Consider the following 18,442-nt stretch of genomic DNA (forward strand, 5'->3'; position numbering starts at 1 on the left):
GGGAATGGGCACCTGGGCTGGTGCCCATGATGCCCATTGGATAATTTTCTGTTCTCTGTTCTGTTCCCTGTTCTCTGAGGATTTAGAATGTGACTGGTTTTATTTAGTTTGTATTTATTGTTGTTTTATGTTAGAAAAATTACTAAAGTAAATTAATAAAAATTACAGCGCAATAAAAAGTAAATGACTGAACATACATAATAAAATAAAGAATAAAAAATACATCGTGTGGGCAACTTATTGGTTCAAACAAAGGATTTATGGTTGTCTCTGGATTGCTGAATGGAAGTTTCTACGCATTTCAGGTGGAGTAAAAGTGTTGTGTTTAAAATGCTTGACGGTTGTCACTGTCTTTCTCACGCCCAATTCACACATACATGTGCAGTGAGAATGTGGTGCATAGAGCAACACCTACAGTATGTAGTATCCATCATGCGCCATTGTGCTTTCACACATACTACGTTTGTCCGCATCTTCTTTGTGATTCAGTCAACAATATTGGGAAATAATTTCCCAAATTGGATGATTCATAGAAACTTGAGTTTTAAAAAAACTCTATTTTCATCATTGTGATTCTCTCTGTCTGTAGTTTTTATGTTAGGATGGGACTTCAAAACTCTTGATGCTAAATTATGTTAGCCTAGCCTATTAAAAGTTTCAAAATAACTTACCATCCATTCCAATTGCCGATGAAACTACCTCCCATGCCTTTTCTTAAGCATTCAGGTCTTTACAAAAACAGTCCTGGGGTCATAAAGCATGATAATGTAGTTATCTACCTCAATAATTAGCCTAGTGTCATCCATTGTGCTGCCGTTTTGTACTTGCTGGACTACCTGCTTTTAACGTGTTTGTCACTATGTGCTTAGGAACACATTCCCCAAGCAATATAAACACTGTTGAATATTTATACTACACAAGATTTTAATTGGATTAATTATTTTTACAAGTTCTGGTAAGTGTTTTGCTTTTATTACTTAAGTAAATAAATAACAAATAAAAAAGGGTAGTGAAGTTTATTTATACACATTTATGTAGGGCTGTGGAGTTTTTCGAAAATTAATCGTCAAGTTTGCCCTTCAAAAATGACAAAAACAATCTACTCAAGTTGAAACTATTATTGTACTGCATTCCATTTAGCAAGAATCCTCTCTTTTCTTGTGGTATAAATCCACAGCACACCCCTTTCCTTTCCAGCGGTTCAGCCGTGCTTTTTCTTACATTTATTTTTCAGATGAATTAAGTTACTTTTTATTTATCCTATGTTGTTTCAAAAGTCAGTGAGTAATCGTGTTAAATGATTGTGTCCTTAATATTAATCAAAATAACAGTAATTTAGATTTTTGTCATAATCGAGCAGCACTACATTTATGGTTAAATTGCTGAATTTTTTTGTCAATTCGTGTTCATTTTTAGTGTTGATACGTATGCTATCGCTTTAAATCAGTCCGTGCTGTACAGCAAAAATAGACTTGATGCGTAAACTGGTGCACTGCATTGCATCTGGAATGGACGGATCTAATCCATTAACATGGGCACGTTAAAAAATATGCACTGCACACAGTATGTGTGAAAAAGGCATCATACTGCTGTAGTGTAGCCACGATTTCTTCATGTATACTGTGAAAATAGACTTGATGCGTCTAGTCTAACATCTGCAAAAGTCTAACATCTGCAAAAGGCATTCAATTCTTAAAGGAACAATACAGGGTTTTAAGACTTTTAACAGGATCTATTGACTGAAATGCAATATAATATACAAAACTACTTCTTCACAGGTGTATAAAGACCTTACGTAATGAACCGTTATGTTTGTAAAACCTTAGAATAAGCTTTTTATATCAACATAAAGAGCGTGCCTACATACATTGAATTCACCGCCATGTTTTGTACAGGAGCCATAAACAGACAAACAACTACAGTGTGCGTTGCCTCTTCCTCTTCCCTGTAAATGCGCTCTGGTTCTCTCTCCAGTGTTAGTGCCAACTCGCTCTCCCTCTCCCTCCAGTATCTGGATGTGTACAATATTAAAGTGGTAATAGATAAACAATGACGCACAAAACTGCTCTGTCACACAGCTAATATTACAACAACAACATCATAACTTGGTTCTAACAAACAGAAAACCAAGGTTACATACTGATCCGAATCAAAGCAACCTCCTCTGGGTGATTTTTAGACGATCTTTCTCTCCAACGTCTCTCTGCTAGAAAACACTAATGGCCTCTGTAAATCAAAAACTGCACCTTTAAAAAAACTGAATGCCCAATTTGATTAGAAGTAGCAACCATGCTAAGTGCATTCTCGTAAAATGATGATGAACATCCGTAAAATCTCTCATTTTCCCTCTATAATTTTCTTTGTTCTGCTAAACACAAAGGAAGATATTTTCAAGAATGTCAATAACTAAACAGATCCCATCTGCCATTGACTCCCATAGTATTTATTTACCGTACTATGACAGTAAATCGGGTATTAAATCTGTTAGGTTACTGACATTCTTCCAAATATCTTCCTTTGAAAGTGACCTATTTGTCAGATATGGTGACCCTTATACCTAGCTGAATTAAAAGCACGGTCTGTTAGTAGGTGTACGATCGGCCTATGTCATTAACGTGTCACGAGAGGGTTTTGAGAGTGGTTGTTTCCAAACGCTCTTGAGGACCGATACTTTTAATTCATTGGCCGATAAAGTGCTGGGGCGCTGGCCCGGTAGTTTAAAAAGTGATGGGTCAAAGGCCAGCTTGCCCCTTTGTGCCATCTCCCTTTCTGCCTCTTATTCACAGTTCCATGCAATACATCTTTCACATATCTAATTACCAGGCACTGGATAGTATGAACAATATGAAGCATTAGATTAATGTTCAAAGCCTTGTACATTAAACAACTAAAAGCCAGGCGTGGTCCCCTTTCATTGACGGTCCGGTCGCTCGTCCTCTTATGCTCCCGATCTCCTCCGTGAATCGAGACCGGTGCACGTACAGCTGGATCCCGGTTCTCGTTTGTGTCATCTGTATATATTGTTCATAGTATAAACCTACTGTCATATTTTCATAGAACATACCTACTGAAAAATATTTTTATAGTCCATGCCCACTGTATTATATTCTCTCATATTGTATTCTGTATTTATTCTAACTGTATATCCTGCACTTGCTAACTGCACTTCTGGTTAGACCTAAACTACATTTCGTTACACTGTACTTGTATATGTGTAATGACAATAAAGTTGAATCTAATCTAATCTACCTCACTACATACCCCCATCCCCCCTAACAGGCCAGGGGTACCCCCAGACTGTGCTTGCTCCCCCCTCGGGGTTGGGAGTCTCCCAGCTTCGGCGGACTATCCCCTGGGGGTATGCATCGACGAGACGAGAGAACTGAGACAGGAGCACTCTGAGCGACTGGAATGAGAGAGGGGAGAGAGGAAAAGAGAAAAAAAGTATAGTCCGGTTCCGTGACATGCTGCCGGTCCTCAACCAGCCGGGGTACTCTCCTTCACGGTGCCTTGCAGTGGCCCTGAGTGCTAGACCTCGCGCCTCCTGGCGGCCCTCGGTGGCTCCTCTGGGAGGGAGACACTAGCGGGCCCCCAATCCCCTGGTCGTAGCCCCCCCTTGGGCAGTCGGATGCAGGCTCCGGCCTCTGGCAGGCTGTGGCGTCTCCCGGCTCTTCCGCCCCTGCATCCCCCTCGGGCAGTCGGACTCAGGCTCCGGCAACTGGCAGACGGTGGCGAGCCGCCCCTCCCCTCTAGGGAGGTAGCCATCCTGCCTCAACCCAGGTGCTTGGCAGTGAGGTCTCCTCTGCTCCAGAACGCACTGCTGGCGGTCGTGTCTCGTCCGCACTGCCCGAACATGCTGCGTCGAGGACTCGCCAACAGCATGTTTCTCCTTCCTCCCGGGTTTCGGCACCACTGTAACACGTTCAGTAAAAGTAAGGAGATTGGGAACCGGTGAACATAAAACAACTTTTTAATGAATAAATAAAAACCTAAATAGACAGCCGGCAACCCCCTCTCGGGGCGACTGCCGGCGACAGACACAAACCAAATCTAAAAGTCAGGCCTGGTCCTCTCTCACTGACAGTCCTGTCACTCTTCCTCTAATGATCCAGATCTCCTCCGTGATGCGAGACCAGTGTGCGTACAGCTGACACTTGTTATCACTCATGCACCGGCCTCGAATCCTGGCTCGTCCCGCCCACCTCACTACATAGATATGCTCCACACTTCTGGGGACAGCATTCTAAACTGTTCATAACGAGGCCTTATCATAAACGGTGTATATAGAAGAACAGGCTGTATGTGTTTTAAAAAAAATCACAAGCAGGTTAGAACCCAATTGCAGACAGGAGGTCTGGACAAGGACTTTAATATAAAACACAAAGCAAAAACCCACGAGGGGGTAAAACAACAATGACATGGGAAATATAACTCAAACTCGACAGTAACAAACTACTAAACAGGACTAATACAACACACTTTCACGAGCAAACACAGGGGCATTTAATAGGTAACCATATCAAAAGGGGAACACTTGCGGGGCATTCAATTATTAACCATCAATAATGAGGAAACGAGAGGGCGGGAACAAAGACGAGACTGGAGAGAATGCATTGGCAAGCCAAATCAAACAAAGCCATGTCTCTTTCCACACTAAACTTGTGGGTCTGTCATGATCCCGCCACAAGACTAAGAAAATGTGACTAAAAGAGGCAGAATCATGACACCTTATTTCAGGCGACTTACCAAAAACCCATAGACTTTGGGGCGATGGAACAGCAAGTCTTAAAATGCTAACTCACTTCCGGGATTTGCATACAAAAATGTATAATCACTGGGGTACTCAATAATCTGCATTTGTTTAAAGAGTGAGAAAAAGCATTTCTGATAGCTACAGATGGATGTGTGAGGAATCCATTATGTATCTATTATGAAAATATTATACACAAATACTGCAAACAGAAACCCAGACAAAATCCTCGTAATCAATGCCAAAAGATTTTGAGCACGTCTGTTGGAAAGTGCGAACAACATATATACTGATCACGCTTATGCTTCTGCTTCTGCATAAATGTCTTCTCCGTGTGTCATTCAGGTGAAAGAGGAATATGATATTACTATCACTTTGAAAGTGTCACTCGGAGGTTGCGCTAGATTTCTTTTTTTTATCTGTCATAATCTATTATTACCCGTCACTATGGTGCAAGGTGTCCTTATGGGGTAATTAGCATTTACTCTAGGAACTTGCTGTATTTTAATACAACTGAATGTCCAATAAAATGATATGCCCGTTGTTGTTTATGTTCAATTATATATAAAAAAATTCTGTTGTCAGACATAAAATAATAATTACAGAGAAATGTTTATGTTCGTATGTCTAGTCAGTAACAAATGACAGGTGCTTGTAAATTGTGTTTTGTACTCACTCACAAGTAAGCTGCGTTTTGGTCATGAATGTGCTGCTTCTGCCGCTCACTGAACACAGAAGGCGCCAAGAGAGATATTTTTCCACTCACTGAAAATCAAGGTTTATCCAAAAACACTCTAGTGGCTCTTTTGAAGGAAAAAAAATCTTTTTTTTTTTCACACTTTTGTGTATGTGCGTGCACGTGACACAGGGGCTGAGTGACAGATGCACCTGGAACCAACCCCTTTTTTAAGGGATTCCAGACATTGTTCACAAAATATTCTGCATTTAATGACATATGCAATGTCACATTTAGAATTTATTTAAAAAATCTTGCCAAAAGACTGGGGATGTATTGATTTGTTAATTTGAGACTAACGTGGTCTGATGAGACCAAACAAGTGATGATTCACAGTGTTGGTGTTTTTCACCTGTGTGGCTAGTACACCATCTGTTCCTCTGTAGTCCGGATGACTGGAAGCTGTCTGATCATAAGCAAAGCTTGTTTTGACTTGCCGCCAGCGAAGGAAGAAGTGAACTTCAAAGCTTAAGCCTGACTGTGTCCGTAGATCCATCTCTCCATGAGTATCAATCCTCCAGGCCTTTCTGACTTGTGTAACTTGTTAAGATTGCAGAGGTCATGGAATTCTTAAAAATACTTGTGTAAACACTGTCTGTTCATGTATGGTGAAGATCATTCATAAGACATTGATGTGAAATCTTTGATTGTGACCTGTAGTTGAATTTAAATTATTCTCATTTGATTTATCTGAGTCATTATTGGTATTTATTATTATTACATAATAAAGTCAATAAAAACCTGATGCAAGTGTTGCAATAAGCTATACGATTGATACTATATGAGAAGTGTCTTTTCATGCTTGTGGCGTCCCGTTTGGAGTGGACTGTGTAAAGCTACCTGCCACTGTGTTGCCATCACATATAGCATCCTTTTATCCATCACATATACATGTTTTTCTCGTGCATTCAGAATCTTTTTTTACATAGTTTCATGCTTGTCAAATTCTTCCTCGCCAGTGCCATCAAACTTGTTGGTGATTTTGTGCCATTTAATGTTAACCTGTACTGTTGTAATGTTAATGTATGGTCAAAGCTGTCTGTTTTTATATAAATATTAGGTAAAAAATGAGAGGTAGTAAAATATGAAGCATATCGCAAACCAACAAAAAACTGCTTTGAGTAAAACTACTTTATAGGTTAAACAATCAACCCATAGTCGGGTTACTTGAACATATTTACAACTTTCAACCTAACATTTTTAAGTGTGGAGAGACTTTTTTTGCAAATACAGACAACGGGCAGTTAGGTTATGAACATGGGAAAACTTGTTTTCATATTATTACAGTGAATAATGAAAAATTACATGCATAAGGTGCATGCGATGTTTTTCATTTTGACACTTTTTTTGACAGAGTCCTGTGTTTTGTGTGGAGAGAAACATATTATTGTCAGTCTTGACATAATATGCCTTCTCTCCGGTCTCGTCTATGATCCCGCCCCTCTCCTTTCCTCGTTAGCTTTCCCTGAGTGTTTCATGATCCACACCTGTACCTTGTTTATTATCGTTTGTTAGTATCCCTATTTAATGTATCCCGACTTACTACAGCACCCCTAAGGAGAAATTACGTTTATTTTCTACTATAGATCACGATGAACTATCGAAAATCATTAGATCATCTAAATCGACTACATGCATGCTAGACCCTATACCTACAAATCTTCTGAAAGAGATGCTCCCAGAAATTATAGATCCTCTACTTAGCATTATTAACTCATCTCTGACATTAGGACATGTGCCTAAAGCATATAAGGTGGCTGTTATAAGGCCCCTTGTCAAAAAACCCCATCTGGACCCTGGAGAACTAGTTAACTATAGACCTATTTCGAATCTACCTTTCTTATCTAAAGTTCTGGAAAAAGTAGTCTCAACTCAAATATGTTCCTTCCTCCAAAGGAATGAGATTAATGATGATTTCCAGTCTGGATTTAGAGCACATTACAGTACAGAGACTGCTCTGATTAGAGTTACAAATGATCTGTTTATGGCGTCCGACCGAGGTTGTATCTCCTTATTGGTGCTGCTAGATCTTAGTGCTGCATTCGACACCATTGACCACAGCATGCTCCTACATAGACTTGAAAATGATGTCGGTATTAAGGAAATAGCTTTGAAATGGCTTAGATCTTATTTATGCGACCGTTTCCAATATGTAAAAATAAACAATGAGGTATCACGCAAATCGCAAGTCCAGTACGGTGTACCACAGGGCTCAGTACTAGGGCCTATGCTCTTCGCATTATACATGTTACCCCTAGGAGATATAATAAAGCGACACGGAATAAGCTTTCACTGCTATGCTGATGATACGCAACTTTATATTTCCTCGAAGCCTCACGAAACACAGCAATTCCATCGAATAGTGGAATGCATTGTCGATATAAAAAAGTGGATGAGTAGCAATTTTTTATTACTGAACTCGGACAAAACTGAAGTGTTACTTATCGGACCGAAAACCGCCCTACGTAACAACCAAGAATACTGCTTAACTATTGATGGATGTTCCATAAAACCCTCATCTTCAGCTAAGAATCTTGGCTTTATATTCGATAGTACTCTGTCATTTGAGAACCAGGTCGCCAAAACCTGTAAGATTGCGTTTTTCCATCTTAAAAATATATCTAAATTACGTCATATGCTGTCATCATCAGATGCGGAGAAGCTTATACATGCCTTTATGACATCAAGACTAGATTACTGTAATGCACTATTAGGTGGTTGCCCTGCAGGCCTATTACAAAAACTCCAACTGGTCCAAAATGCGGCAGCTCGAGTTCTTACACGTACAAAAAAGTATGAGCATATTAGCCCGGTTCTGTCAACCTTGCACTGGTTACCTATAAAGCATCGCATAAATTTTAAAATCTTGCTTATTACCTATAAAGCCTTGCATGGTTTAGCTCCTCACTACTTGAGAGAACTTCTTACGTATTATAGTCCATCACGTGCACTACGCTCTCAGGCGTCAGGTCAGTTGGTAATACCTAGAATTTCAAAATCAAGTGCAGGCGGCAGATCCTTTTCCTATCTAGCGCCTAAACTTTGGAACAGTCTTCCCTGCAATGTCCGGGAGGCGGACACACTCTGTCAGTTTAAATCTAGACTAAAGACGCATCTTTTTAATCTTGCATACACTAGATTATCATAATATATGTATTTCAAAGATCTAGGCTGCACTAGTTAGATCAACCGGAACCAGGGACACTTCCAATAACAACTGATGCATTTGTTGCATCAAAGAGTGCAGAACAGTACTCTACTCTCAGCCAGTCTTGTCTCATTGTTCCAAGGTTACAAGAGCGGAGCGGGCAGGGCGCAATCCATTCCTAGACCTGACAAATGCTGGACGAAGGAAGTGACGTCCCTACAAAACTTCAGCCACTATTAGATTATTAATGATAATTTTAAATCTAATTTTTTTTTTATTTTCGCCTTGTTGTGCAAGCACTGTTGAGCTTGTGCAGAGGCTGCAGTTTTTGCCAGAGGGGAACTGGAATCCCCTGGTTAGGCCTGGTTTCCCTCCGAGGTTTTTTTTCTCCTCCAATGGAGTTTTGGGTTCCTCGCCACCGTTTGCATACTGTTTTGCACTGTTTTGCCTGGCCGGGGGGGCTGCTAGAATTTGATAGTCTTATTTAATTAACTCTGCATATAGTAATTTATTGTGTGTCTGATATTTGACCTGTGTTTTGAATTCCATAACCTTTTATGTTTTACTTATAGTCATTTTTTCTTGTACAGCTGCTTTGTAACAATGAAAATTGTAAAAAGCGCTATATAAATAAAGCTGACTTGACTTGACTTGACTTGACTAATGCCCTCATGTCTATTGTCTTGTGCTTGTTCGTCTTGTTTTCATGCTGTGTTCAAATGCCATGTTAAGATCGTGTCTTGATCCTCTGTGGCGTTCCTTGCCCTTGTTTGGTTGTTTGTGTAGTAAGTCTTGTCCTATAGTCTTTTACCTTTAAGCAGTTTTGTCTTTTGTTTCATGCCCCCTCGTGGGAAGTCTTTGTTTTCAGTTTGGTATTATAGTTTGGTCAGTGTTTTCCCCCATCGTGGGTGTTTGTTTTGTGTTTTGGGAAATAAAGCCTTGTTAACCCCTTCAGCGCTGCCCGCACTTGGGTTCTTCCTACACCTACCGTGACAAGAATAGCTGTAAAACAGACAAATTGTATACACAACAGGATGGGTGTGATTTGTATTTCCATTGGCGAATGATTTTAAGTTCTTTGCACATACAGCCCGAGATTTTCCGATGGGTATTAATGAATCTGTTATGAAAAAAAGTGTGCCCGAACTCGGGTCGTGCTCCAGTATTTTAGTTTCTCCTGTGAATGCAATTGCGAAGGGGACGTAGGAGACTGCGAACAGCCCCAGGAACCCCGAAACCCTGCGGCTCTCCTGTATTTTGGTAACGTTACTCAAATGTTGAGTTATGGTCATCTTTTGTTTGGCACCATGGCTAGAAAATCAGTTCGCTTGTACGGTGTCTCTGAATTGTCAAAACACCCCTCAAAATGCTTGCTACGGATGCGAAAAACGACGAAAATCAATCTCTGTCTGAATTTAAATATCCGAGGCAGTGTGTTAATGTGATTGACACAACGTGAGGTTGACAGATCAACAGGAATTAATGTTCTATGTTAGGTTTATTACCCAAAAGTTTGGTTTGGCATTTTTTAGTCGCCTGTTGTCATACTGTATATACAGAATGTGAAACGACACGTTTTTGTTGATCTGCATTCAGAAAGAATCCTGCATTTAGGTTCCGTTGACCGGGTCCTAAATTAAACACTTGATGTCTTCTATTTATATTTTTTTATGATTCAGAAATATGCCCACAAATGCGCCCCTTGTTCACAGTGTGCCTTTGATGTTCAATTATGTTATGTTAAAGGCTTGAAATCTTATTATGATTTGCATGGTTTTTGTAAACCAGTAGATCCAAAATGGACATAGATAGTTGTCTGTACCTTGAAAGCTGGAATTCATGGATATTGGTTATTTTCTCTTACATTTACACATTTATCCAAAGGAACTTACATTGCGTTATCTTATACATTTGTTTCTAAGTATGTGCAGTCCCCTGGGATCAAACCCATGACCTTGGCGTTGTTAACACCATTCTCTTACCACCGAGCTACAGGAAAGCTGTAGATCCTCTGTTCATGATCCGGCAGTAGCAAACCCTCCAGGACCTCTAGGCCCTCTGTGTTTACCTAAACTTATCATAAATAATATATATAAACTTTAAAATAATATTTTCAATAAGTCGGCCGATTTCCTCTATCAGATATGTATATTTGACTTCCTGGATCGATGCAGACTCTATCAACGTGGGATGTTTTTTTTAACGTCTCACGTTAGTAATTCAAGTTCACGGAGCAGTCGCAGTTCTGTGATGTCATACGCTGTTTACACAGCCTGCAAGAAGTCAAACGCATGCTTCGTTGGGGGGGCCTTCGATGAGGCTACATCATGACAGAACAATAGTAAATCAATAACAGAGATTCGATTTGAGTGACAATAAAACTGACCAATATCAGCTTTCTAATCAGGCGCGTTTTGTTATTTGCTAACTTTAAAGCGATTTCTGCCATCTTGCGTATTGTTCACAACGTCTCGTTATTTATGATTTATTAGCCGTGCCGCATTTCATTCTGGTTGCTGATGTGCACAGTTCAATGTTATGTTGCTTAGCTTTATTTGAGACTAGTGATTTAGACTGTGGTCAGTCTTAAATTTACCAGAGATTATTTTGCATATTTGTTGTTATTCTGTATAACAGTGACAGTTTATCAGATAATTGGTGAATTTATTATGGTCAGTTTCATAAATTTAGTTCACTGTGGTTTAAAATTAAGATTTATTATAATCATTTGCTAGTAAATCTCTGTTTACTGTCTGCTAGTGTAGTCACCAGTTTTCTTTGCTGAGAGTGATCTCATTAGGTTGTCGCTTTTTAAATTGGTAGTGTTTTTTTTTGATCAGACTCAGAGTTAGTGTCTGTCATGTGGTCCATTATTCCGCGGCACGCAGATCATAATGCATATGTGTAATAATGATTAGTAACTCTCTCAGATTGTAACCATTGTAACAAGGTGCAAACGTCAGAGTTTGCTACTGTGATCGGGTAGGTAGATCACAGAATAAAGTTAGGTGGGGCAGCACTAAGTGTGATCCTGCGGTCTGTATGAAAAAGAGCCAAACAAGCACAAAAGCAATGACACTGTGATTTCATTCATATAAATCATGCGTTCTGTGAAAACTCGTCGGATTATGTTCAGGGACATTTTCAGGAATATCAAAAAATAAGTTGAATGCCAGTTATTTGTCAAAATTGGGTTTTCATTAAATTTCAATTACATTCGAATTTATTCTGTAATGTCATGTCTAAAGCCTCTGAATGAATGAATGAGGCATTAACATAGCGCTTTATTGTGTATTCCTGTACACCCAAAGGACTTTACAATCATATGAGGGGGGTTTCTCCTCAACCACCACCAGTGTGTAGCATCCACCTGGATGATGCGATGGCAGCCACAGTACAACTGCGCCAGTGCAGAGAGGAGAGAGAAATAGAGCCAATTCAGAGGGTGGGGATTATCCGGAAACCACGATTGACAAGGGCCAGTGGAGGTAATCTGGCCAGGACACTGGGGTTATACCCCTACTCTTTACGAGAAATGCCATGGGATATTTAATGACCACAGGGAGTCAGGAACTCGGTTTAAGGTCTCATCGGAAGGACGGTTTTACCTCTGAAAATATATTGGCCAAATTCACTTGTTTACTACTGAAAAATCTCCACTCGAGGTGGCCTAAGGATGCTTAAGCCCCGAATATTTTTATTACCATACCCAGCTAGCACAGGTATGTCTGCAAAAGATCTGGAAAACATCTGGTGTTTAAGCACGTCTGCTAAACATCGTAGAATAAGCAGTTTTACATCCATTCTAAATCATAAACATCTTACAGACACCTTCTAGATGTTGTTATGATGTCTACTCTACAGTGTATTCTCACAGATATGTGTGAGATGTCTCTGGGCTAAGCCCCAGATATCCACTCACCCTAGAAACGCCCCTGCAGGTATGTAACAAAATAAGGAATTTTTCCAGTATTTATCGCAACGCGCTTAAGCGGTCGCATTACAGTAAAATAAGTAAACAGTGTCCAAATGTGTAGTGAGCTAGGGTGCTTTTTGTGTGCCTGACTTCGTATACATGATATACTGATTCATGACCTCTGGAACTAGAAAGCTGATTGAGATCTCGGCTCGTGGGATGGTGGGGCCCTAGTCGAAACCATGAAAATGGGCCCCTCTGCAGATAAATGGGCCCCTACGCGTGTGGTTCATGACCATATTTTAGCACTGGGAACACTCCATTTATCAGTTTCAAACAATCTGCAAATCCAGCCTTATATCCACCATTTATATAACAATCATCACCGAAATGCATTGAACATTGATCAGCATGCTCTTTCTCGCACTCTCGCTTGATTATGTTGGTGCATGCTCTTTCTCTCTCTCTCACTGGTTGACGTGTTGGCTTGGTCTTTCTCTCACTCTCGCTGGTTGACATGTGGGTGTGCTTTTCCAGGAGAATTGTCCAAACTTTTCGAAACCTATACGAACTTTGGGGGAGTGCACAGAAATACTACGTTGTACGTTCATCTTGTTGTTTGACAAGTTGACAGATATCAAGCATGAGAAGCCAGCACGTTTAACATTGTAAAGAAGTCAGAATGCATGAAACCGTGTTAAACCCCCCCAAATAAATGACATAGGCTAGTCACAGTGCCAGTAAACACACTTTTAAACCAGTAAAAAACACAATGCAGCATCAGTGTTACCAGTAGAGTGGTTCTAAATAAACTATTTTAATATAGTTTGTCAACATAAATGGCTGATATTAACTTATATATACCACTATATTGTATGTTTCCTACTTTTCACAGCTTCAAGCTCACGTACCCATTAAGCACACCTCAGATCATAAAAATAAAAAACGTAAATTATTATCCTACTTGATGTTTTACTACTGTCTTAAACAATTGATGTGTTTGTTATGACATACATCCTGTAATTTTTTTTCAATCGGACTGTTACACACTGAGATATAAGAGTTCATGTGTTCACACTGACTGCTGCCCATTCTGAAAGCTGTCTGAAAACTTTGACCAAAAGTGTGACTCCTTAAAAGTGTAGGTTTTGCACGTTTAGACTTTTATTTAGGGTTAGAATCACTGCTTTCTGCAAAATTAAGGGATTAATGTTCAAACTTTTGTGTATTACAACCTGGAACATGAATGTATATAATAATTACAATTAAATCAAAAGATTGTTTAATCAAAATAGAACAGATGCTACAGAAAATAGTCAACTCACTAGCTGTATAAGATTGTGTACAGTACAGTCATTATCACTCGCGTCACCGGCCTTGACCATTCTTTCACGGCTCTCGTCCCACATTGCTCATTACATATACATTTACAGTTTTAATTATAATTGTGTTTGCTGTAATTTTCTTAGATTTTGTATTTTAAGGTGAGCTTAATGGGTACAGTACTATAAAAATCTCAGATCTTCAGTGTGACTTCAACATGAAAAAGTATATTGCCAATTTTTTTTTTAAATATAAATTGTTAAAATATGTAAAAACCTAAAACATGTCCTACATTATTTATTTTGTAAAATCTTGTTATTTTAGTTGAATGTAAAATGTATTGATTTAAAGATTGTTGCTGTTCCCATAAGGCTCAGTGTGTGCTCCATTTAAGCTCATCCCCATTGAGAGTATATGTAAATACTTTATAGATTAACTTAAAATATTAACTGACGGTTATTAATTGAAGGTAATCTCTATAAAATGAATAATAAATTGTTTCCACAGCATTAAGATGACAAGATCAAAATGGGACTAGTTTATGTCCAAAGATGAAAGAGGCATGTTCAAAGAGTTCAAAGGGGAGCCATCCGAAACCATATCTCATATATGTCATGTCTGTCCAAGAATAAAATAAATAAGATCACATTCATTTAATAACAGGCTATATCATTGTGACACAAGTAAGGCCATGTTTTTTATTTACTTTTCCAAACATACTAATGCAATGAATGTTCTGTGAAAATATAACATTATTAAAAAAATACTAGTTTTTTAAGTGATCTGCATAATCTACAGTGACCATCAAAATGTTAATTTATATTATAAGCATAAAGGGTAATTGATGAGTTTCCTAATGTGCATACTCTGAATGAATACCTGGCAACTCAAGGACCGTTCACGGAAGTGTGGGGAGCGTCCGCTAGGTACTGTACAGAGGGGCGCGGGAGTTCAGAAGAAGGGGACAAATAGTTGTAGTAGTTTGTACTGTGTACCTATGTTTCGCACTATGGTGCATATATCGAGTTGCACAATAAAATAATTCACACGTGACTGTAGATCAGTTGATTCTTCCAGCTGCCAAAATATCACATGATTGCTTAATTAAAGACTATTCTAATGTCCGACGGGTGAGAAGAGCAGTCTAGAATGACTGAAAATTACATTTAACATTTAAACATGCTTATTTCTTTTTTTTGTCTTACGTAGATAAACACGTTCCTCCTGCATTTCTGAAAAGAACCCTCGAGGACAGGATCTTTTTTATGGGTTTAGAAGGGTATGCCAAAAACTATTTCAGACCCTCTGGCTAAAGAAAAAAGGGGGAGGGCACATTTTAAAAGACAGATTCGTACACAGTTGTAACAACTCTCAAACTACATCACCCATAATGCCTTGCACCTGCACTCCTCTGGCCATATTGATTCTTTCAGCTCGCCCAAATGCTAATGACTTTCACCTGCACCTCATCAACCTGACACTATATGTTCTCCCTTTAGCCAGTGTTTTGTGTCTGGTCTTGTTGTATTTCGGATGTTTGTGGATTGTACTGGGGTTCCCTTGGTTTTCCCTATTTTGGTCAAATTTTTTTATTGTTAAACCTTTCACTTTACCACTGTGGCATCGTTTATCATCTCTGAACTGTTACAAAAGTCTACAAATAAATAGTAAAACCCTTCAAATAAGCCATTTAATATTGCAATAGAATACTTTTTTTTGCAGTTGTTAACATCAGAAAAATTCTGACAAAGTTTTTGTTCAATTTGGGCAGGTTTTGAGGGGTCATTGGCCTGAAATATTTCTAGGACCTGGCAACCCTGGACCAGTGGGACATTTATAGAATGACTCTGGAAGAAGACATATTAGCCGATTATATAAGCCAAAAGTATTATTTGTGTAAAAACAGGACTATAAAACAACCAGAAGAGAGCTGAGACTTGCCGATCGACAGAGATACGTTAGGACCCGCGATAATACTATGGGAATGGACTCCCACGGAGATAAGTTAGGATACTATGGAGGATTTCCAGCTTTGGAGACGTTGCATAGCGTCTAAAAATTTACGCTGAGGTTGCCTTGATTCTAAACAGTATGCGAGTACCATTGGCACCATTGTATTTGCTGTTTCTGTAATATTAGCTGTAGTAATGGAGCAGTTTTAAATGTCATTGCTTATAAGAACTGGTGTGCTGCTTATATATGGCACTGGGGACGAGTGGGATATAACCCCTTAGATTCCGATCTGTCCCCCTCACTCTCCCCATGAACGGTGACAAAAATCGGAAGTAATTTATACAGGTATGAAATGGCATTAGGGCGAGCAAATGATGACAGAAACTTAATTTTTGGGTGTTAAGACACTTTAATGTTAAGACTTTTGCATGTATTTGATTTGTTTGCTGTGGTTCTGTGTTCAACTGTTCAACTGAAGTTTTATCAAAAATGTTAAATATTAGGAATTGTGTATTTTTTTGTAACAAAAAAATAAGTCTTAGGAAAACATTATAAAAAATGCTTAATAATAGGCCTACACAAAGCATTCACAATTGTTAAATTGGGCTGAAATAAAAGGTGATACTAAATAAAGATTTGGGAGCCGTTAGAGCCAGCACTTCAAAGGGAGCCGACCCAAATCTTTGAAAAGAGCCAGTGTTCCCATCACTCTGCTGCTAGCCTGCTACGACTCCTGACCCCGCCCCATGAGTCCTATGACAAGCTGTTAGCTGCTTCAATTGTGCCTGCAGTTGTGGTAACCATAGTGATCAAGTGATCATCGTCTATGATTTTGATGAGTTGGTGAACTGAAATAGAGGGACTGCATAACCTAGTCTTTTCAAAATCCAAAATATTTAAGTATCCTATATGCCTGTTGACTTTTCCCAGATGTGGCAGATTAGTCTTGCACTTAGCAAACACAGTAAAACTTGGAGAGCATGACTATTAGGTGAGTGGACAGAGGCATAGCAAATTAACACAGTTCATTTTAGTGCAAACCATTAGCCCAAATGGTGCAAACTAATTTACTAACTAAATTATAATTTACTAACTAACTGAGATTAAATAATTTGCTAACAGCTTTGTCCCCCGCAGTTAAAAATCTCCTCTGCGCCCGTGCTCTATGTCATATTTGCTTGTTTTTCATTTTCATTTTTATTTTGCTTGGTCTCTGCTGTGATAAACACACGTTCAGTGTCATGGCTATTTTGCAGAGTGCATTTGTTATTTTGAGAGAGGTCAGCTGTTCTCAAAAATCAATGACAGCCCATTTTAACACAAAAAGTGTTAAATAACTGAATCAAAAATGATAAAAGTAGAAATGTGTTAACGTTCTGAAGGGGACAATCTGGCATTCTGCTAGCATTTTGCTCATCCCTAAGTTTTGATAATTCATATACTTCTTATTTCGAATTGTAACAATAATCAATATTATTTCATTAAAGACCAGACAAGTTTAAAATATGATAGTGGCCTGACAGCTAGCCAGAAGTGGTGGTCCAAAATCAGGAAATCTGGTTTTACTATCTGGGCTTTTACTCACAGTTTGGTCCTTCCCTTCTCCTGCGCCCCAGGCAACAATAATAAACACTTAATGGATGATGAGGCAATGAAAGACAGTGGACTGGTCTGAGGAATTGCTTTTTTTTCATATGAAGTAAATGGACCAGTGGGAAAAAGGCATGCTGGTTAAGTGTTTTGGTCTAGGTTAATGTATCCTGCTATACTGCTGGACCAACAAAACAGATCCATGGAGGCTCCACTTAATAACTTGAAGGACTTAAAGGATTTGATGCTAATGTCTTGGTTCCAAATAAAACAGGACATGTTCGCAAGTCTTGTGGATTCCATGCGTCAACAAATTAGAGCTGTTTTTGCAGCATAGGAGGGCCTACATAATATATGTAGTTTTAATTTTGTGGCTGTGTACATTACAAAACCGCCGTACTATGGACTAATTACTACAAACAAATCAGAATTTAGATGCATTAAATATCAGTTTGGTTTTGATATGGCAGCAGATATGTTAACAATAAGTTGATTTACCTTAAAACATTTTTAATCTTAAATGTGTGCTTCTCTGTGATAACCACTGTAAGTGTCTGTGTGTGCGTGCCTGTGTTTGCGTGTGCGTGGGTATGTGCATTTCCGTGTGTGTGTGTCAGTATGTGTGCATATTGTCTATGTGTGGAGTTGTGAGGCTGTGTTTTCTATGTGGGTGTGTTTGAAGCGGTGTGTATGTGTCTGTCTTCTGTGTTTTCACCATTTTTTGTTTTTACTTGTATAACTTTAAACGTTTTGCTTATAGTCAATATGTTGTATGTACAGCTGCTTTGTAACAATAAAAAATTGTAAAAAGCACTTTATCAATAAAGTTGACTTTATTTACCAGTATGGCAGGTATTGGAATTATTTCAAAAAATAAGGCCAAGTTTCCATTTCTATTTCAAAACCTACCATGATAAAACGTACTTGGAGCAGTACATGTGTAAGAAAGACAGGGCTTTATTATAAACCTGGCGCAATGCAACACCAGACGAGACACACATTTTCCACACCATCACACCAACAACC

At 38.9% G+C, this 18,442-nt stretch overlaps 1 protein-coding gene across 1 annotated transcript in view; it reads left to right on the forward strand.

Moving 5' to 3' along the window:
- The window catches only part of LOC306895009 (leucine-rich repeat and fibronectin type-III domain-containing protein 2), a 136,316-nt gene that overhangs the window by 37,328 nt on the left and 80,546 nt on the right, over positions 1-18,442 (forward strand). The window lies entirely within an intron of this gene.

This window comes from Barbatula barbatula (genome assembly GCF_947034865.1).
Source record: "Barbatula barbatula genome assembly, chromosome: 6".
Lineage (NCBI taxonomy): Eukaryota > Metazoa > Chordata > Actinopteri > Cypriniformes > Nemacheilidae > Barbatula > Barbatula barbatula.